This window comes from Chelonoidis abingdonii, chromosome 10 (assembly GCF_003597395.2).
Source record: "Chelonoidis abingdonii isolate Lonesome George chromosome 10, CheloAbing_2.0, whole genome shotgun sequence".
Lineage (NCBI taxonomy): Eukaryota > Metazoa > Chordata > Testudines > Testudinidae > Chelonoidis > Chelonoidis abingdonii.
In genome coordinates, this window is record NC_133778.1 from 37,909,499 (window position 1) to 37,932,564 (window position 23,066).

Consider the following 23,066-nt stretch of genomic DNA (forward strand, 5'->3'; position numbering starts at 1 on the left):
AGATCCTTAATTAGGCCCTATTCAGCATTTTTCTTAAACATGTACCTAACTTTCTTTCAGTGGGAGCATTCACATGTTTAAAGGTAAGCATGTGCTTAACTACCTTGCTGAATTGGGGCCTCAGCACTTTGACAACCACTGTAGGGCGAGTGAAATGGCTGAATGATACTCTAAGCTATAGATATGCAAGACCACATGCAGGTAAACACTTCAGGGGTTTATGTAATCCCCTCCTTGTTGTGATGGGGATGAAACTAAAGGCAGAAGGACGCTCTTCTGAGATAAGTGTTACACATTTTCCCTATTGATTCCATTGATTTCTTCTTGGCTCTTGTCTTAAAAATATAGACCATTGGCTGTCAAGGACCTGACTCTTCATTTCATGCAGTTCAGTGGAAGATCAGTGGCTAATAAAGCTATTGCCATTAGTGATCTGATCTTGGATCATATACATTGCTTGTACAACCAACACCCGATCGGATGATGAAGCAAGACTTTTGTTAGCATGGCTATCTTGAGGTGGCTACACAATTCGGAAACAGCTGAGAGAGTTGAGGAGCTGTATAGTCATGTTTGCTTTGATTGCAGGTGTGGGAATTACCACACTCCAAAAATTGACTTGTTTGAGCATATTCATCTTGCTTACAAGCATTCAGGTGAGGTATAATAAGGTAGAATCACTCCTAATTTAACATTAGAATTCTCAGCTATTCTTAGGGTGACCAGATGTCCCAATTTTATAGGGACAGTCCCAATATTTGAGGCTTTCTCTTACATAGATGCCTATTACCCTGCCCCCACACTCTGTCCCGATTTTTCACACTTGTTTTCTGGTCACCCTGGCTATTCTGACAAATTTTATTCATCCCTAATTTGGAGTCTCTTGGTTGAATTAAATGTCTTTGATATGATCGCTCCTCTGAGCTGGCAATGACATCCATGAAATTGTGCCAGGAGACTCTAAACTCAACATCCATATATTGGCACTCTCTGGATTTTGTTTTTTGGATTATAAACTTTGTAGTGACAATACTTCATGGTTTGCCCATCACATTTATGAGTCTGAAATCAGGGTGCACTTTTGTACCTTTTGTGGTGAGATATCTGTTCATTGTTCTACTCGTTAAGACTGATTGACTTGGTTCAGTGCCTGATGTTTCTAAGGGTGAGGTGGTGGACCACTCTGTCAATGGCCTAGTATGACAGTATTTATGACTATGCATCTTTGACCACTGATACATGAACTCCCAAACAACTTGTCTCCATACGCTATCAGAAGTCATCTTCGTACACAGATGACCCATGACAAATGAAATAAATAGTGCCCAGGTTAGACCACATATGGTGACCTAGTTCCAGGGAAGTCAATTGCAGAAGAGAATGGCAAGGCCTATTCTATGGAGATAACAGGAACAAAGAAGGTTTTATTTTTCGTCACAGTGACATTGCAATATTGTTGTGTAGGTGCTGGGTACTTGGCAAGTTAGGACTGCCATCACCTGGAAACTCAAGTGTTTCTCACTGTGAGTTGGGGAGGCTTCTCTTTTAGCACCAATAAGATGGTGGTGGTTCTTTGTCTGTTTGTCCAAGAGATCCCAGTCAGGATGGAGAGAATTCATTGTGGCAGATCCTGCACAAACACATACAGACATGATCTTACCCCACAGGTCTTTCAATCTAAGGGCCAGATTGTAATAGCTTTTCTAACAGTGAATTGCACCTTACTAAGCAAGTAGCTTCATGATTTCTAATACTGAATTGCACCTTACTAAGCAAGTAGCTTCATGAAGAAGCAAGTAGCTTCATGATTTCAAGTGAACTACTCTGCTGTGTAGGTTCTATTCAACATGAGTAAGGGTATCAAATTCTGGAGCTAAGAACACTGATCAAAGGTAGACTGGTGTGATAATGCCACATCATTTCTGGTTAAATTTCAACCCATTTTATTCACTGAAGTACTAGTAAACTTCAGATGCTTCCTTCATTCATGTTTGTCTTGAAACTGGTAAAACCAAGCACAGAGATATTGGGTCAGATTCTATGTCCAAGAGTGATAGTTACAAGATGTTGACTGTGGCCTCTAGATCCTTTGCCATCCAGACCCTGTGTAGGTTAGTGATGGGCTCTACTAACTTTCACCAATGATATGCACTCCCCAGCATGGGGAAAATTTGTGTGCTGGGTGTCTGGCTGGTTTAGGGCCACTTTACCCAGCACAAAGAGGCCTCAGCAGCTCAGAAAAATTGAGCCCACTGAATTCGATTGGGGGTGGGGGTGCTTAATGCCTTCCTAAGGGAATACAGAGTGACTTCCCCAAATGAGCAGTCGTCATGTTCAAGGAATATACAACTTTATGGTTAAACCTTATAATTAACTAATACATTGAGCTATGTTGCCATCTAGATGTCCTTTGTGGTTGTCACTGAAACTGTGGTGGCAAAGGTCTGGCAGTATCTGTCTTCAGCCTTTCACAGTCCATGCCAGTTGGATATTTCCTCTGAGTAGTGTACAGAAATGGTCGTGTTCTTATTGTCTGGAATCCTTCTAATGATGGGGTTTGGTTTGTTGAAGGTTTTCTGTATTTTTGTTTTAAGATCTGTCTACAGCCTTTTATACCTTCTGATCATGAGATTTTGCAGATACCACAGCAGGCTAAGACAGGGACAATTGGTATTGCATGTGAGTCGCTCTATTTCTTCTCTTCAGTGAGATTGCAGGGCATGGTGTCTGGCTGTGGGATGGCTAGACAGTTACCTTTCTCATGCATAGGTCCTCAGAGTTCTAATCTGGCACGTAGAACTGGGTCAATATTTCATTTATAAATAATTAATGTGACTAATTTTACCTCTTTCTGTTCACCAGTTTCCACAGACAAGTGGTGACACTTCCGGATTTATGAATCATTAATTTCTCCTGCAAATAATTATTGCTTAGTAGAGTGTTAATGAACAGCTCATTGTACAAATTCTGAATTTGCACTGTTCAGTGGCATAAACCACATGGCAATGGTTAGCTACTTAAGGGAAAAACACCAATATACATTCTGAATTACATTTTAAATGTAAACTTCAGTTAGAAAGTCACATTGTTAATGGTTGGTTCTGCAGTTCAAAATTTTGCCTGTGGAGAAAAGCTTAGCATGTCCTTTTTGCAAGCACTGATACTAATAAAGCTGGCATTAGAATATTTTCAGAAAGTGAACACAAAGGTTGAGATTCTCAGCCCCACTCCATAGCCTTTCTATTTGCTGTTGAAGTCTTGTAACTTGCATAGCTGCCCCAACCCCCTTATCTAAATCAAACTGTGTGGATCCCTCCAGCATCAGGGGGATGAATATGTGGCTTAAAGCCATCTTAGTTCCCCCTTCCCTGGGCTGTATTGTGCCTCTGAGGGACCCAATATCACCCAAAAGAGAAAGAGACACAGCTGGAGTCACTCACTTAAAATTTCCAACCAATTGTGTGCAGTATTCCCCTGACTTCCCCAGTTTTGCATTCCTATTAACTGTATGTAAAATCACAAGGGGAGATGAGATGGTTTGGGCTGCATTGGCTAACACTCTGTTCTACATCTTTCATCTAGAAAGAATGGCAGGGATTGTGTCTGAGAAGGTCTGCCAAGACTTTCAGTGATGTGTGTAATTTAGGGCAAATTTGGATCTTTGTTCCTGTTGTCACAGATAGCTTTGCAGGAATACACATGCATTTGGCAGTTGTGACTGCTTCTCTTTGAAGTGGACCTTGACACTATTATTCATGCTTTTATGGCATCCTGACTGGATTAGTGTAATGCATTCAGCCCTCAAAAATGACTCAGAAGCAATAGCTAATCATAGAATCATAGAAGATGAGAGTTGGAAGAGACCTCAGCTGGTCCTCTAGTCCAATCCCCTGCTCAAAGCAGGACCAACACCAATTAAATCATCCCAGCCATGGCTTTGTCAAGCCGGGCCTTGGAAATCTCTAAGGATGGAGATTCCACGACCTCCCTAGGTAACCCATTCCAGTACTTTGCCACCCGTCTAGTGATATAGTGTTTCCTAATATCCAACCTAGACCTCCCCCACTACAACTTGAGACCATTGCTTCATATAGAATATCATATTCATCTTACCACCACTTGAGACAGCCAGCACTTCCTGTTATCTTTTTTTCCATCCCCCCCCTACCCCTCTTTGGAACCCCCTTCAGGTAGTGAGGCTGCTATCAAATCCCCGCTCACTCTTCTTTTCTGCAGACTAAATAACACCAGTTCCCTCAGCCTCTCCTCATAAGACATGTGTCCTGGCCCCCTAAATCATTTTTGTTGCCCTCTGTTGGACTCTCTCCATTTGTCCACTTCCCTTCTGTAGTGGGGGCCAAAACTGGACACAGTACTCCAGGTGTGGCCTCACCAGTGCCAAATAGATGGGAATAATCATTTACCCCGATCTGCTGGCAATGCCTTTACTGTACAGCCCAATATGCCGCTGGCCTTCTTGGCAATGAGGGCACACAGCTGACTCGTATCCAGCTTCTCATCCACTGTAATCCCCAGTTCCTTTTCTGCAGAACTGCTGCTTAGCCAGTTGGTCCAGCCTGGAGCAGTGCATAGGATTCTTCCTTCCTAAATGCAGAGTTCTGCACTTGTCCTTGTTGAGCCTCATCAGATTTCTTTTGGCCCAATCCTCAAATTTGTCTAAGTCACTCTGGACCCTATCCCTACCCTCCAGTGTATCTACCTCTCCCCCCAGTTTAGTGTCATCTGCAAACTTGCCGAGGGTGCAATTCATCCCATCATCCAGATCATTAATAAAGATGTTGAACAAAACGGCCCCAGGACCGATCCCTAGGGCACTCTGCTTGATACTGGCTGCCAACTAGGCATGGAGCCATTGATCACTATCCATTGAGCCTGACAATCTAGCCAGCTTTCTATTCACCTTATAGTCCATTCATCCAATCCATACTACTTTAACTTGCTGGCAAGAATACTGTGGGAGACCGTATCAAAAGCTTTGCTAAAGTCATCTGCTGCTTTCCCCATATCCACAGAGCCAGTTATCTCATCATAGAAGTCAATCAGGTTGGTCACGCATGACGTGCCCAGGGTGAATCCGCGCTGACTCTTCCTGATCACCTTCCTCTCCTCCAAGGGCTTCAAAATGGATTCCTTGAAGACCTACTCCATGATTTTGCTGGGGACTGAAGTGAGGCTGACCTGTCTGTAGTTCCCCAGGTTCTCTTTCTTCCCTTTTTTAAATATGGGCACTATATTCATCTTTTTCCAATCATCCAGGACCTCTCCTGATCACCCTGGGTTTTCAAAGATAATGGCCAATGGCTCTACAATCACATCAGCTAACTCCCTCAGCACCCTTGGATGCATTAAATCTGGACCCATGCAAGTCCAGCTTTTCTAAAGAGCCCTTAATCTGTTTTCACCACTAAGGGCTGCTCACCTCCTCCCCATGCTGTGTTGCGCAGTGTAGCAGTCTGGGAGCTGACCTTGTCTGTGAAGACCAAGGCAAAAAAAGCATTGAGTATTTCACCTTTTTCCACGTCATCTGTCACTAGGTTGCCTCCCCCCATTCAGTAAAGGTCCACACTTTCCCTGACAACCTTCTTGTTGCTAACATACCTGTAGAAACCAGGGCAGCTCTAGACATTTCGCCGCCCCAAGCATGGTGTCATGCCGCGGGGGGCACTCTGCCGGTCACCGGTCCCGCGGCTCCAGTGGACCTCCTGCAGGCGTGCCTGCGGAGGGTCCGCTGGTCCCACACCACAGGCACGCCTGCAGGAGGTCCACCAAAGCCGTGGGACCAGCGGATCCTCCACAGGCATGCCACCGAAGGCTGCCTACCTGACGCCCTCCCAGCGACCGGCAGAGTGCCCCCCATGGCATGCTGCTCCAAGCACGTGCTTGGCATGCTGGGGCCTGGAGCCGCCCCTGGTAGAAACCCCTCTTGTTACCCTTCACATCCCTTGCTAGCTGCAACTCCAGTTGTGCCTTGGCCTTCCTGATTACACCCCAGCATGCTTGAGCAATATTTTTATACTCCTCCCTAGTCATCTGTCCAAATTTCCACTTCTTGTAAGCTTCCTTTTTGAGTTTAAGCTCACTGAAGATTTCACTGTTAAGCCAAGTTGGTCGCCTGCCATATTTGCTATTCTTTCTGCACATCGGGATGGTTTGTTCCTGCACCCTCAATAAGGCTTCTTTAAAATACAAATGCCAAATAGGCTGGCCCACTAGCTTAGCAGTGTTAGCCACAAGGAGTATTTTACACCAGTGTTCCAAAGACTGACCTGGTCTCCTGTTTGTTTCTAGGTGTAGCAGAAGTTGCTGACAATCTATGAAATACTGCTTTGTGTAGGATATCCACACCTGGGAAGCAGTAGTTGTGATAGATCTGTTCACTGAGATCAACCGCTCTATACAAGAGAGGATGGGTCCAGGCTTCTTGGGGTTCAGACTTTATTTATGTATTGTACACAGTCATCTGCACTGCCAGCACTCAGATGACCTGTGCCTATCGATAGTCAGGGGGCAGAGTGAGGGCAGCTGGCTTCAGCAATGTTACTGTGCACACTCAGTCCATGTGAGCATGCTCAGTACAAACCAAGCAGCAAATCTGGAGGGGAGGCACATGAACTCCCATGCTCCAGCGCACGTGTTGCCTCTGCCAGCATTTAACAGTAGATAACAACTCTGGAGCCTGATTCTCCCATCACAGTGCATGAGGAGTTCCCATTCATTTCAAATATGGTCTTTTTATCTCAATTTTATTCAGGAAGTAGTCACATTGGGTCACTCTTATACACCATTTGAGTAACACAAGTAAGGTAACATTACAAGTAGCTCTTGCAGTAAGATAATACAATAGTGCTTTATGCCATTTATCACAACTAGCATAGGGTAAGTAGAAAAGAATAAAGTATTGCTTCTTAGAAGGTAAAACTCTAGATCTATTGAAGGAAATTGGCTTCAGTGGAAGCAGGATATGGCCTGCAATGTGTCAGCTATCCCTTTCTTTACACTGGATGTGCATGTCTTCTGACATACCATTTGAATGTCTGTACTCACCAGTCCTTAGTAAGAACAAATAGTCAATAGTCAGTAATGTCCTCACTGAACCCAATTTGATCAGGTTTCTCTATTTCTGTGGAAGGAAAAGGAACAAATAGTTAGAGATAACACAACAGATACAACTTTAGATAATGTTTTCTACATCTTGACATAAGTCAAATGAGGGCCCTTTGGAAGGTTAGTTGTAAGGGTTTTGCACTTATGTAGCCTACTCCTAGAGAGAATACTTAACTCTGCTATGGATCCGCAGAGGCTGTTCACCTTTAGGGTGAGACTAGTTTTGTATAAAACAAACTAGTAAAATCACCTTCTTTTCCTGTTCTTGTTTGATTAGTGCAGCAGAAGAACCTTGAGCCATGGCTGCACACTGGGGATGGCTGTTCATTGCCGGACCCAGATGCCAAACTAGAGAAGATATACAGTGCTTCCTGCAGCAGCATCTGGCTTTTTGGTCTCTGGATTTGCTCCTTAGTCTTTCAACACGTTAGACTGCTGTGGCCTTGGGCAAAAACTATGGTACCTCTTCCTCCAGAATATACCATTTTACTTTACCTACCACTGATCTTAAATAAATATCTCATTGCTATATATTGTAAATTCCCAGACTACTAATTCAGAAATACTATTAGAAAAAGGAGGACTGTAAATCTGGCACGTTGACTTTTAGACCACTTATAGATCATATATGTGTATTAAAAACTGGGATAACTCCCAACCTCTTCCAATAGCCCACAGTAGTGCATCAATGAGTACGCTATGCCTGCAAACAAGGACAGGGTCAGTGTTAACTCAATGTATATACATATCTTTGCAAACTCATAATGGATTTAATGTAGTAGGATGTCAAAGTAAAACACACTTTAGTAGATAGCTTTATTATACATCAGTAAAGCAAGTTACAGTAAAGGGAATCACCGTATATTTTCATTCTATACCTTTCACCAGAGGCTTTTACAATGATATTAAATATTAACTCTGTATAGATTTAATCCCAAGATGCAGCAGCAGCCTTAAGGTTAATAGTCTTTTTAATTAAAGGATAAGTCAGTTATTGAACACAGAAGCTAATCACAAAAGGATTACCACTGAAAATGAACATAGTCTGTGCAATTAGTCTGATAATTAAGATTTAAGTACTGGACAGAGATCAAAGTGCTTGTAATCTGCAATAAAGTTCCTAGAGTTGTAAGGATTTTCAAAATGTTAGCTTGTGCTTTATTGCACCTTCCATTTATTGTGTACCCATGATAGCAGCAAACACATTTTCCCAATGGATGTCAGCATGTATAACTGCAACAGCTGTTACTACATAAGCCTGGTGTTTCTCACAATATGATTACTCTGTCAATGACTACCATAAAAGGTGGCATCTGTATTCATCAAATAGAGTTATCAATAAATGGAAAGCCATACAACAATTAGAGATCTCCAAGGAAGAACAAATCCACCAGAAAAAAATGTCAACTACACTATTTAATTACTAAGACTGTTAATCAATAAAATACCTTCATAACTTTTAATTAAATTTTTATTTGAACTGGATGTTTAGAGAATCTGATTCTTTGTTTTCATTTCATTTAACAGTTGCTCTACTAAAGTACTGGTGGCATCTGTGACATCCTCTAGGGGACACTTTATGTCTGTAATTGCATTTTGTCACCTACAGAGGGTGTTAAGAATCCTTGTTAAAAAATCAAGGAAATAGTTAAGAGACATCTCGCTGTAGCCATTATTATAGTGCAAATTACCAGGTAAAGCAATCCAGAAGCTGTCAGGAAAGGTTAGTAAGAAAGAGTGTCAGGAAATCAACCATTCAGCAATTCATCATGGCCTAACACTAGCTCTAAAATGAAGCCATTTTTAAAAGGGATTGTTTTATGAAGTAGGAGACATTATCTTCTTTTACAGAAGTGAATAAAGATAACAATGTGAGTGGTTCTCTTATGAAAGATATAAAGGCATAATGATGAAAAATTTTGATTTTATTATACACATTTGCAGGCAAGATAAAAATGAGAGAGAGTTTTGTTAGAATTGAAAAAAGCCTGTGTCATACATTACCTTGATTTTATTTGAATTTGTAATATAGAGCCTGATCTCGCAGTCTTTGCTCAGGCAAAACTACCAGGATTTCTAACTCATTACTCTGGTCTGTACAGGCTGTGTAAGGCTTCAGAATAACTCACAAAAATTCTGTAACACATTTCCCATGTTTTTACATACAAAATACTGGTTATAAAACAATCTTTACACCACTGAGGAAAAATAAGACTTTATTATCAAGCTCACTAGCAAATATTATCTGCCTCTTTCTTAGACTTTAAAGGACTTGGAAAATTAGTAACTCCGATTTTATAATTTACACTTGACGATTCTTTTCCATAGCCCCTCTGTGATTTCCTGTGTAATATTCAGAACTAGGGAAAACAGTTAATCCACAACAGAGAAACCTGCTACATCTTCTGATAATTTTTTGAGGCTAAACATCCCATTATTTATCAGAGGATAGTGCCAACAAAACTGAAAAGAGAAAATATACCCCTAATTCTCAGTAGCAGAAAAATGCTGCCTAGAGATGGTGGGAGTTTTTGGGGAGAGCTGGGAATAGTCTCACTGGGATTGGAATGTCTTGGAGAATTTCTATTGGGACACAGAAAAATTCACACCTGGGTCACTGGGGTAGGTCACATTAATCTCAGATTAGTAGAGAGCAAAAACCCTTACCATCTGATGGCTGATCAGTGGCTTATGTGAAATAACTACTGGACACTACAAAACCCACCACCAAATCTGACATTCTAACTGGCATCAGTGGAGAGACAAAACAGTGAGTAGTACTAGTCTTGAAAAAGCATTGGAGGTCAATCCTGGCTTTCTTAGAAAAAAACCTAAAATGTGCTTTCAGGGAGAGAACTAAATTGTTTGGCATTTAGGGAAAGAATAATTCATGGAGGCCCATAGAATTTCCTAGGTAATTCTGGTGAGTTGAGGTAGAGGGGAGAGAATGGAGTATAAGAGGTAGAGATTTGGAGGAGAGCAGGCTCCCAAAGAGTACAAAGGAGGAAATAAAATAGAAGACCTATTCCAAATCCAGTTACTGAGACAGTGCATCAGAATTAAAAGCTCAATAAAGGAATATGTATTTTATTTCAGGAAATGGCAAAAAGCCAAGAAGTAAGGAGAGAAAAGAGTTACAATTAAGAACACTATGAATCTGTTGGGAATTATGCCCAACTATAGGTAAGTAGATGTCATGTCAGCAGCCCTGCCAAAGAACCAGATCAGGAATGAAAAGGAAAGGAAATCCAGAGCATCAAAGTCCTTAGGATGGTGCACAGGACATTCTGAGTACTCAAATTCAGCAGCTCCATACAAAGGTGAAGAAGAGGAAATCTTCTTCGCGTTACCCTTGTGCAGGAACCACAGTGAGCAAGTAGCTTATCAAGGGGGAAAAGTCTTTAGCTCACCCTGAAAGGCAAGAAGAGAAAATTTAACATGACTTGCTGGAGATTTCATTAAATGTCTAACTCCCCACCCCTGTAATTCTGGTGCCATGCTGCCTTTTTGGCCTGACACCAAAGCCTCTCAGGTATATCTTCCATAATGAAGACTCACCAAAACATTTTCATAAATAACCAAAGTAACTTCTTATCAGTTTTTTTTCAATTCCCAAATAAATACCAACAGATAAGAGCAATTTCAAAGCCTGGAAACAGCCATCCTTCATTAGTTAAACCTTCAGAAATACATCGAGCCCACTAGCTTTTTGCTTCCATTTGATATTGGATGAGAAATTACCAGTCACTTGTCTACTCTTAAGTCATTTCTCAGAAACAAATTTATAGAAATTAAGTAGCTTCTACATATTTTTTTTAAATAATTCATTGCTCTTTATGATTAGTAGTAGAAAATTAATCAATTATCCAAAGCAAGACTATGCCTCAACAAGTAAATTTATTTTCAATTCATTTGTATCTCCATGTTATAGAGCCTTAACTGAATGCAGAGAATATTGAATGTAGTAAAATTATCAGTAAGGTTTTAAAAAATAGCTTGATGTTTCTGATGTTAAAACTACAGGAGGTTTAATAATGAGCAATAAACTGGGAGCAGCTCTCTATTGATAAGAAATGGGATGTGTATACATGCACGTGCAACACTGATATGTTGCCAAGACCTTGTGTTCATTTGCCATGCTGAATGACACATACCACTAAGTTGTAGAAATTGTGTACTACCGCCTATGAATACAAGAATATCCTTATGAAAATATAATAGCATAAATCACTTTTACTATATGAATTTCAGAGAGATGGAAATCCAGTCAACCACCTTCAAATCAGAACTTTTAAAATTGTTCTCTAAATTATCTATACATATATTTTAATTCATGGAAGAACACATTAACAAAATGCTACTTCCATGACATTTTGGATGAGAATCTATCTTGTTGCAATGCTAAAAATTCTCAATCCATCAATTAAATGCAGATTCAGGGCACCAGCTCATATTTCCTTGTCAAATAAATTATGTCTTACATCAAAGACCACACAGATTCCTACTTAACAAAACAGGGGAATGTCTGAATGCATCATAAATGTGAAATATGAAGGAGGACAAAATGAGACAGCCAATAAAATGGAAGATTTGTTAGTCGGCTAAAAAGTACCTTAGAAATGATGCTCCTGGCAATCAGAATTTGTGATTAAAGAAATATTCTTTAATCTGCCACTAACTTTTCCTGTAGATTGAGGTCCTATTATTATACTAACTGGCAAAAATCTGCAAAGAACAAAAAGTAGCAAATGAAAACAGGACATCAAATATGTGCATTTCTAATCTGTATTTTGTTAGGGGACAAAATCTGTTGTAAAAACAGCAAATTATAAAGGAAAACATTAAAGAAAAATACGGAGAACACCATCCACCTGGGGGCTAAAGTCAGAAGTGCATGTACCTCTAATCATGAAATGCTGGCCTACTTTAAAAGGTTTATAGCCAGACTAATAGAGTTGTTGGGCTTTAATCACCAGTTCAGAACATCAGTTTGATACTAGTGTAACTTTGTTAAAATCAGTGGTGTTGTTTTTGGCATAAAATTGGTGTAATATAACCAGGCTCATTATTTACAAATATTACCATTTATGGCTGTTGAAATATCTCAGCTTTCTCAAAATAAGAAGTTTTACATCAACCCAAGTTTCAGTAATCAGGACTTCACTGGGAGATTGGAGTGCTCAGGGAATGCAGGACTGAGCCTCTAATCAGTATAAAATATTTTTAAAATTCCAGGGACCCATTGCCTTCCCTATGTATGGATGGTCACATGAATAAAATGTGTTAAAGTGTATTTTCCCTTACTAAAATTTTCTTCTGCATCATTGTGGCTGTGTTGGAAGATGTTTTCTGCTGGTTCTCACTGATCGAGACCCCACTCTGTAAAAGGTGAACTGTCAGATATTAAACAAGTCTGTACTTCACATTTTCCCCATCTGTTCATTTCCTCCTCTCGAGGTCTCTTGCCCAAACACAGGGGTGGAGTGGGGGTGGGGTCTGGAGTGGAGCTGGGGGAGCACTCCCTAGCACATAGGAAAGTCAGCGCTGCTGCTTCAGCTTCCAGTCATTGGATCTTCTTATGCCTGAATCTGCTAAATTAAGGGATCCTCTAGGATTAGAAATCCTCTTCATCAGATCAACTCTTAACCTTCTCTTAGATAAACTAAATAGATTGAGCTTTTTTAAATTTTCTGTGCAAGGCAGGTTTTCCAGACCTCAAATTATTCTTGTAGTTCTTTTCTGAATCTTTCCCAGTTTGTCAACACTGGAACTGGACCCTGTGTCCAGTATTCCAATAATAGTCTCACTATTGTATACAGGGCTGTGCCATCTCCTTACTTCTGCTCAATATTCCGCTGCTTACATGTTCAAGGATCACCTTAGTTCTCTTCGGTGTGGCATCATATTGGAATCACATATTCAGGTGGTCATCCACCATGACCCCCTAAATCCTTGTCAGTCACTGTTTTGCAGAGTACAATCCTTCATCCTTGTAACTTTGAGTGTGCTACTGAGGGTTCTCACTATAGTCTCCTGTTCCTCCTTCCATCCAAGAACTCTATAATCCTCCATACTGTCTACTCAAATACAAATCTCATGAAGAAAAAAGCAAAACTGATTTTTTTAAAATTTCCAATCTGTGAATAAATGCCACTCACTAGGACTCTTTAAAGATCTATCAGAAGCTCTATCAGCATTTGCTGTAGCATCTTCTAGCTGAAAAGAAGATAAGATAAAAGGAAAGTCATGAGCAGGAAAAAACACAATTCCACAGCATACTTAAGGATTTTTTTTTTCTCTGATGGATCTTCCTCTCAAGAGAGCAACAGCACATGACATTTTGTCTAGATCAGTGGTCCCCAACGTGGTGCCCGTGGGCGCCCTGGCGCCCTCCAGGGCAGTTATGTGCACCTGCCTAGTGCCCAGCAGGGGAGAGAAGCTGTGGCCTCACACCTGCTGGGGACAGAACTCCAGGGCAGCAGGCTGCGGGCTCCGCTGTTCTCTGTCCCCGGTAGGCACAGGACTGTGGTTTCTCTCTGGCTTCTCCAGGGCTGCAAGCTGCAGGCGCAGTTCTCTGTCCCCGGCATAGACCAGGCCGTGACTTCTCTCCAGCTTCAAAGCCAGAGAGAAGCCACAGCTCCACCCCACCAGGGACAGAACTCTGGGGCTGTGAGCTGCAGGCGCCGGTGTTCTCTGTCCCCAGCAGGCGCGGGACCCGCCTAGTGCCCAGCAGGGGAGAGAAGCTGGGGCCCCCTGCCTGCTGGGGACAGTACTCCGGGGCAGAACACCGGCGGGCACTGGTGTTCTCTGTCCCCGGCAGGCTCAGGGCCGCAACTGAAGTCGGAGAGAGAACACGGCCCTGCGTCTGCTGGGGACAGAACTCTGGGGCTGCAGGCTTCATTCTATGTTAAAGTAAGAATAATAAATATATTTGGACCATCAGTTCAACAATGTTTTTTACTTTTTTAAAATAAATAAGATGAAAACTGTTTGATATTTATTTTGTAAAAACTCCTTAATTTTTCTTACAGGTAGTTAAAAGAGCAAATTCACATGGTAAGGTGAAAGAGTAATTGCCGAATAATTTAATTAATACCTTTTACATGTAAAATTACCCTTTTTATCTTATGGAATCATATATTATGTAATATTAAATATGATTTTTCATATTATTTAATGTACAAATACAAAATAAGCCTTGAAAAATTGTTGGTGTCTACCACACTCTTCTGAAAACATGAATGTGCTACTGGCCACAAAAAGGTTGGGGACCACTGGTCTAGACGGATCAACAAACACAGCGCAAACATATGAATGAACATAAAAGAAAATAGATATGGTAACAAAATCCAATGAAGTAGGGGTGGAGAGTATAAGGGTAGTTATGATTGTTCGTGATCTACTTATACTAGTTAACCAAATGACTCAATTTGCATGGGATCTTGCAAAATGCAGGTCTTTTTATTTAGAAACCTGAATTTACAGTAATATTGGTTGCATTAAAGAAACAGGTAAATTTTACAAATCTACTTTTGCGTATAGGGTCCTACCACATTGATGAAGTTATTAGTACCATTTGAATAAAGATCTATTTCAGTAATTACTGCTGCCACTGATTTCATGTACATAATAGTTATGTGAGTACTTTGAACATGACATGTTGTCTAGATAGATCAACAAAGAGTATGCTAGAGTAAGCTGAGAAAGATCCAACCTGAGGTGCTTCACTGATATTTTCAAAGATAACCAAATGTAAAATTCTCATTCATTGGAGAGGCAGGAATGCATTCTCACATACAGAACAGCTGAAAACTGTAGGGTACATAGCTATGTAAGTTACCATTTTGTTTATGGTATACTGCACCCGTGCACTTCTGGGAGTCTTCTGTCTGCAGTTCAGTCAGCTGCAGCCTGTTACAAAGAGATATATTGTGCTCTCTCACAGAGACTTTGATTTTTGGTCTTTTACTTTCCCTTTAATCTAAAATTAAAATCACTTACAAAGAAGAACTTCCATATACACTATCAAAGTGTGTAAAAAATATTACACAAACCATGACAGCCCTATAAGAACAGCCCACACTGGGTCAGAACAACAGTTCATCTAGCCTAGTATTCTGTCTTCCAATAGTGGCTGATACCAGAGGTTTCAGAGGAAGGGAACAGAACAGGGCGATTTATCTCGTGGTCCATCCGCTGTTGTCCAGTCCTAGCTTCTAGCAGTTGGAGGTATAGGGATGCCAAGAGCATGTGTTGTGTCCAGGGCCGGCTCCAGGCCCCAGCGCACCAAGCGCGTGCTTGGGGCAGCATACCGCGGGGGGCGCTCTGCTGGTTGCCAGGAGGGCGGCAGGCAGCTCTGGTGGACCTCCCGCAGGCGTCCCTGCAGAGGGTCTGCTGGTCCCGTGGCTCCGGTGGAGCATCCACAGGGACGCCTGCGGGAGGTCCACCGAAGCCACGGGACCGGCAAGTGGCAGTGCGCCCCCTACGGCGTGCTGCCGTGCTTGGGGCAGCGAAATGGCTAGAGCCAGCCCCGGTTGTGTCCCTGACCATCTTGACTAATAGCCATTGATGGATCTATTCTCTATGAATTTACCTCATTCTTTTTTGAACCCAGTTATACTTTTGGCCTTCACAACATCCCCTGGCAATGAGATTCACAGGCTGACTGTGAGCTGTGTGAAGTACTTCCTTCTGTTTGCTTTAATACTGCGAACTATTTATTTCATTGAGTGACTCTGGGTTCTTCTGTTATGTGAAGGAGTAAATACCATTTCCTTATTCACTTTCTCCACACTTTTCATGGTTTTATAGATCTCTTATCATATTCTCCTCTCAGTTGTCTCTTTTTCCAAGCGGAACAATCCAAGTCTCTTTAATTTCTCATAAAGAAGCTGTTCCATACCCTTAATTGTTTCCCTTCTCTGTACTTTTTCCAATTCTATTCTATTTTTTTTTTTAAGATGGGGTTATCAGAACTGCAGGCAGTATTCAAGGTGTGGGCGCACTATGGATTTATATAGTGGCATTATGACATTTTTGTCTTATCTATCCCTTTCCTAATGGTTCCTAACGTTGTTAGCATTCTTGACTGCCACTGCACATTGGGCAGATGTTTCCAGAGAACTATCCACAATGACTCCAAGATCTTTCTTGAGTGGTAACAGCTAATTTAGGCACCATCATTTTGTATGTATAGTTTGGGATTATGTTTTCCAGTGTGCATTACTTTGCATTTATCAACATTGAATTTCATCTGCCATTTTCTTGCCTAGTCACCTTGCAAGATCCATTTGTAACTCTGCTGTCTGCTTTGGACTTAACTATCTTTAGCACACCTGTATCTCAATATAATGGTGTCCTTGGGAGCCAAAAGATCTTACTGTGTTATAGGTGAAACTGTTATATTGAACTTGTTTTGATCCACCAGAGAGTGCAGCCTCCCCCACACCCCCAGAGCACTGCTTTACCGCGTTATATCCAAATTTGTGTTATATTGGGTGGCGTTATATCGAGGTAGTGATGTACTTCTGTGTCATCTGCAAACTTTGCCATCTCACTCTTTACCATCTTCCCCAAATCATCTAGTGAAATCCTAGCCCCACTGAATGCATGGCAACTCTCATTCAATGGAGTCAGGATTTCATCCATAGTGCATATGTAAATACATATACATCCTCCACCTCCATCTAGAGAGATGTTGAAATAGCACGGGGACCCCACTATTTGTCTAATTCCACTGTAGAAACTGGCCATTTATTCCTAACCTTTGTTTCCTATCTTTTAACCAGTTAGTGATTCATGAAAGGACCTTCTCTCTTGCCCCATGATTCTTTGGTTAAGAGCATTTGGTGAGGGACTTCATCAAAGGCTTTCTGAAAGTCCAAGTATACTATAGCCACTGGATATGCTCAGTAGAAAAATCCATCAATCAATTGCAAAAGAAATCAAACTGATAAAGAGGGATATAGAAAGGAACCTTTCCTAGACTCTATAAAACCAATAAGGATGATATAACATACTTTTAGATAGCATCGACCATATACAGTAGCTAGACAGGTGGTAACTGTTAAGCTTTTAATGCTATCTACTTTTACAATAGAAAATACAACAGTAATGTAATTTATATGCATAGAATCACACAAGGTGAAATCCTAACCCCACTGAATGCATGGCAACTCTCATTCAATGGAGTCAGGATTTCACGCATAGTGCATATGTAAATACATATACATCCTCCACCTGTGAAACTGTCAGGGGCTTATCTTCCTTTTAAATATAGTAATGTTGTTTTACACAGGTTGACAATATCTCCTTAATTCTCTAATAATGAGGAATTTTTCACTTTATTTTATTTCTCATTTGAAGTTTTATATACAACACAATCACCCAAATTACACTTTTTAAAATAATCTACAATGTCATTGAGCAGAATTGGGAAGAATAGATACGAATAGTCTCAGCTGCTTGTTACAGACAAAAATAGGGTGCTAGATATTTTTCACTGAAATGAACTAAAAACTCAGAAATTCAGAGTAATGAGTTTTTCATCCAAGCCTCATTGGCCTCAAAAAATTAAATAATTGTGCTGAGGGTAGAGTAATATATGTATTATATTTATCAACAATATCAGCTTGGTTGAGCTGCTTTAGATTTATATTCCAAATAGCTGAACCCTATTTAAATTAAATTTAAAGTAAAAACCAGGTGCTACTGTTCTACATGCTGTAGCTACATGCTTCTCATTAATTTCAGAGCAGCAGCTATAGAAAACTGCCACTCTAGAAGGTGCAACTTTGAGGGGCAGTGAAAAAATTAAATCAAATCCATTATAATTGGTATGTCCATTAGCGGTATACTGAAACCTGTTTCAGAAGGTGAATTGTCTTATGGAAAAATAAATCTAGTTTATCTACAGTGATTTAACTTAAATTCATTCTCCTTTTAGAGATTTACCAGTCCCAGGAACGTTTCCTATTTTAAATATAAGCAAATTAATATTTTAAGTGCAGCCACTGCATGTTGAGTGATAGGAACTGATTTCTAATACGTCTACCATCAATAGTATGATTACATGGCAGAGGTTTTCTAACTGTGTTCCAGGGAGCACTTGCTGGTGGTCCAGAGAGCTGACTGGATACATGAAACTCGGGCCTGTTGGCTTTTGAAGTCAATAACAAAGCTCTCACTGAATCAGTTGCTGCAGGATCATGCCCAGGATGGTGGCACCATCTCCTGGTGTCCATGCTCTTCTTTTAAAGAACAACCTGGATACCCACTAATTTAGATGGAAACTATGAGGATCCAGTCTAGCTGCCACCACTAATAGTCATTTCTACATAAATGAGAGGAAACAAGGAGCAGCACTCACTACCAGAACATCTTAAAACAACCAAATACCTAATGTTGTTTCTCCATGTAAGCAACGGTTGTAGTTGCTGATGGCATGTGATTGCCAGTAAGAAGGTTTTGTGTGGAAGTGGTGCAGACCCAGGAGACCATCTTTTTATTACAATATTGTCTGCACTATGAAAAGATAGCGGTGGTTAAGAGCTGCATGTAAAGGGCTGCACACAAGAAGTAAAAAGTTCTATTGGTCCTGCAAAATCCAGGAACAGTGCTGTATATTCTTGAGTACCACCTAATGGGACCTGAGCTTTGTATAGCTATTTACATACCTCTGTCTAATGGTGGCCTCCCCCTACCCTCTGCTCCTTCCCTCTTCCCCGCCCCCACCCCATTAGTCAGAGTTAACATTTATGTGACTTGTAAATTAAAAGTGATCTCCCTTTTAGATTACTTTATACATGATTCCTGATGCAACCTGACTGGAGAATTATTTTCCACATGATTAAAATATTACATTTCCCTAAAAAATAAAAAGGTTTTCAGAAAAGAAAATTAAACTGACATCCTTCAGAGTTCAATCTTCTCTGAATAGGAGGCTGGAGGGGCAAGGTTAATTGTTAGCAGTTCTGCCTATATGTCATCTGCAATTGACCACTGGGTTCTTTCAGTCTGACACCCTTTCAGTGGTAGCATTCAGCACTCCGAGGCCAGAAAAAGGTTTTACTACCCTTTAGTAGCTTTAATAAGGAGACGATACTTGCAACTAAGATTTGCAGTGCCCACATTTTTGCCATACTGCAGCCCTACACAGAAGTATCGTTTCAATTTGTCATCTTTTGCTCTGGACTCTCCGCACTTCATCTTACTCTAAAATCAGTTAGCAGCATTTTAAAGGCATCTACAAGGTGCTGCCAGTGATGTCCTCATTTATTTACAGCCTCTCTAAAGGCAACAGAATTGGATGTTCTCATTTCAATACACGCTGTTTTCACAGTTCTTACTAACATTACAAGGAGCAGTGCAGCTGAAGCTCTGTACACCTCAGGCCAAGAATGACAAGTCTTTGAATTTGTTTCAGTAAACAAATCCTCCTGCCCCTCTAACTTTTGTCCAAATCCATCCCAACCCCAAATCTTTCCTGAAGTTTGGAAAGGTTCAGTTAACATTGTTGTTTTAGCTTTTGCACACCTCAGTATAGTAACTGCATTTAAGTAACTCTCAGCTGAACCAAACATGTCTAAGCTGCCTGAACATCTACTACACAGAAAGTCAACAATCCCCAATGTCCTGTCCCAACATGTTCTTGATTGACAATAAAGCTTCGGATGAATTGATTCTTTGGGGATCGTTTGGAACCTTGTTCCAAAGTTCTGGGCAGGAATCTGAGGAGTTCTCCCCAAGCCTCTCTGCACTCCCTGGTATAACCAGGAAGCTATTCCTGTGCCATTTTTCACCAGACCAAACCCAGGAAGTACTAAAAATCTTAAGTTGTCAAGATGAGATGTTTAGATAAGCTGCTGGGTTAAAAATGTCAAAGCAGTGAAGTTAAATATAGTTAAACTAAAGTTTGGATACCTATCCAAACCAAAGTAGAACGTTTAACTGTTTTGAGGTCTCTTCTTAGTAATAAGACTGTACCCCTTTGTTTCTACTGTGTATGATCAACTTTCGCAGCTGAACTTTACTGCCTGCTACCCACGCTGGTTTATTGGTGGGTAGGCCTTACTGCTGGCTAAATTGCAGTTCTCAATCCCATGTTATTAATGACATGTTGCAGTAAAACCTTAATTAGAGAAATAAAATCAGATTTTAATATTTTTATTAACCTCATTTTTGTCCTTCTCTGTAATAGTCCTTGGGTCCTCCCTATACATGGGCAAAGAAGGGCAAACTGACTTAGCAGGGTGATACTCTAGCATCCTTCTCCACCCCCAGGAGCTCTGAGAAGCCCTTTCATTGGCAATGCATGTGGTTAGAGGTTTTTGTGTTTGCAAGTCATCTCACAGGAAGAGGGCATGAAACTGAAGAGCCAACTACTTTCTGTGGTATGATTCCCTCAATCACTGGTGGGCTGCTGAATAGCAATCTGTGTAGAAGTTATTGCTAGTTAGACTAACCCACTATGGCATTAGCTCCCTGAGGAGGAGGCAACAATCAGCTACCACAGTGGCAGAGCCCAGGGCAGGAAGGCTTGTGTGATCTTGCAGAAAGAGCAGCCATTCAGATCCCATTTCAGTTCCTTTTTACTCTCTCTTTTAAAGATTACAATCTTTTTTGATCTTTGTTGTTCCCTGAGATTTAGGGCTTGGGATGTATTTGTGGGGAGTTACAATGTAATAGACGGTATATTTTGGGGGGCAGGGACCATCTTTTCATTAAATGAATATACAGGATCTAGGGCCCTGATCTCTAATAGGCAATACTGAAGTACAAATAAATTATAATTATGTGGTTCATCACATCAGATTTGGGGAGGCTTGAGAAGGAGCTATCCAAAAATGTCAATGCAGAGTCAGGGTCAGATTATGACTGGTTGCATATAAGTGAACGAGGGGACTGGGTTGCAAAGGAGCCCATGGAAGAGGCATTCCTGATCATTGCAATCCTGATTGCAGGGACGGGAAGTATTAGTGACATCAGCAATGCAAGACACTCCAATATCCTCCCCTATCCCCACCCCCTGGCACTGGTTGGCAGATTGAAGCTTGTGGAAGTGGGAAACAGAGCATGTTAAACTGTGCTTCTGAGCATGATTTTAGTACTTGTGAAAGGTACCAGTTCCCTGGCTTTTATCTAGATACCTCAGAGTGATATCGTAGGCAGGACCAATGCAAGGTTCTCCACACTGCCCAACAAATATGCTTCAACCCAGTTCTGGAAGATCTAGGACTGAGGTTGGGATTTTCAAAGAAACCCAAGGCTCTGTTGAATTTCAATTGAAGATGGCTGTTTACCTCTCCTAGGCTTTTTTGAAATCCCTGCCTGAAATGATAGTACATTTCCCAGATCCATTCAGTCTTGATAACTCTGTTGAGTCTGCGAGCAAGGTTACCTGCTTGGTAATGGTGATGTGATTATGGACATCTGACCACTGGTAAATATGGTAAGAGATAACTCAGTACCATACAGCCATCAGTTAATATTAGCTTTTAGTATCAAGCCTAAAATGTGCCTGTAGACTACTATCAATCCCCTTAGCTATTCATTCCCTCTGAGTATATTTTTAACTAAAATATTCAAGTGACTTGGATTTTTTTCCCCACACTTAATTTTTGGGAAATGACCAACAAAACTCCCACAGTATTAGTCAAATATAAGGCGATGTGTATAAAGGATATCCTAAAGATTTTTTATATCTGGGGAGGGAACATGTATTTGACATATGAGTTAACTGTCACTGTCAAGTGGAGACTGCATGAGAGATGAAATCACAATGTTTTCTTATACTGCTCAGTTATCTCCAACCTGACTTGTGCGGAATTGTCTCCAAGTACAAAAGCAGAGGTCTCTTAGGCCCTTCTGAATACACTTATTCACTGAATATATTTGGGCCTGGTCTACACTGGGGTGGCGGGGTGGAATTGATCTAAGACATGCAACTTCAACTACAAGAATAGCATAGCTGAAGTTGATGTATCTTAGATTGAATTAAAATTCCAGTGCTGCGAGGACACAAAGTATCGACTGCTGTGGCTCCCCCGTTGACATTGATTCCGCCTCTCACACTGCTGGAGTTCAGCAGTCGACGGGAGAGCGATCGGGGATTGATTTATCGTGTCTACCCTACACGCGATAAATCAATCCCAGATAGATCGATCGATACCCGCCAATCCAGGGGGTAGTGTAGGCATACCCTTAGTGCTGAATCAGTTCCAGTGTGTATGTTACTCCAGTTTTACAGCAGTGTTACTCAGCAGAAATCAATGGTGTTTTAACAGCGTACAATATAAGTAACACAGTGGTGAACCCAGCCCATCATTTGTGGATTTGTTGTAGGCCACTGTCCAATAGACTGAGAGGACAACAGGCCACAAAACCAATAATAATTAGGACTCCTGCCTGAGGTGAAAAGCTATTGCCTTATGGAACTATTTTCCAATCATCATCTTTCCAGCTGAGCTGGACTAGTGACACTATAAACTGGCAATTAAAAGATTCAAGTTTAGAAATTCATTCAAGCTTCCCAGGTCCCACAATGGCAAAGGTTAAGTGGCTTAAATGGAGATAATTCACTCCACTCTAGGGGGAGGGTGCTGATTGCCTTAGCTGTTGGTTACCTTCCTATTTCCACCTCACTTGCTATATACTACATTACAACATTGTCAACAGTGAAGTGGGGAGAGAAGAAAACCATAGAAAACCTTCCCCAAGGACATTGCAATTACTAGCACTGAATGATATTTATAGATACTACTGTGATGGCAGCTCTGAAAATGAGCCAGGAAATCGGATTATTTTTAGTTAACATTGTTCATACTTCAACATTTCAACCAGTAATCTAGATTTACGGGTAAACAAATGGCAGTTTTTTCAAGGGGGAAAAATATTACTAAGAATGTTAATATTATGGCTGACTATTACCCTACCATGTTCAA

General features: G+C 40.9%; 1 long non-coding RNA gene across 4 annotated transcripts; it reads right to left on the minus strand.

Moving 5' to 3' along the window:
• Positions 1-1,404: 1,404 nt before the first annotated feature.
• Positions 1,405-15,040, minus strand: LOC116827199 (uncharacterized). Of its 4 annotated transcripts, XR_012656604.1 has the most exons (7): positions 14,966-15,040; positions 13,284-13,341; positions 12,430-12,504; positions 11,738-11,850; positions 9,130-9,261; positions 7,066-7,141; positions 1,405-1,630 (listed from the first exon to the last, which is right to left on the minus strand). It is a non-coding gene; the product is annotated as an uncharacterized LOC116827199 (long non-coding RNA). The 4 variants fall into 4 exon arrangements; XR_004374243.2 differs by lacking the exon at positions 12,430-12,504; XR_004374244.2 differs by lacking the exons at positions 11,738-11,850; positions 12,430-12,504 and having other exon boundaries at positions 14,990-15,040.
• Between the last annotated feature and the right edge of the window lie 8,026 nt (positions 15,041-23,066).